Source organism: Microtus pennsylvanicus, chromosome 1 (assembly GCF_037038515.1).
Source record: "Microtus pennsylvanicus isolate mMicPen1 chromosome 1, mMicPen1.hap1, whole genome shotgun sequence".
Lineage (NCBI taxonomy): Eukaryota > Metazoa > Chordata > Mammalia > Rodentia > Cricetidae > Microtus > Microtus pennsylvanicus.
The window spans coordinates 88720425-88720716 of record NC_134579.1 but is presented as its reverse complement, the minus strand read 5'-3'; positions in this window follow the sequence as shown (position 1 = coordinate 88720716).

Below are 292 nucleotides of genomic sequence, written 5' to 3'. Positions count from 1 at the left end.
GTAGCAGGCGGGACTTCCCGAGTCCTTTAAAGGGAAGGTGCCACCAGCAGTCGCGGTTTCCGCTTTTAGGATAAAGTCCCGGGGGGGCGGGGGACGACGGAAGTGCAGAAGTTCTGAGGAAGAAGTTGAGGATATTGCTACTTACCTTCTGCTGCTCCGGAGGCGAAGAGAACGTTAAACGTAAAGTCCCAAGCGGGCCGGTGGTGGCCGTTCCTTTAATCACAGTACTCAGGAGGCAGAGGCAGGCGGAGCTCTGTGAGTTCGAGGCCAGCTTGGTCTACAGAGTGAGTTC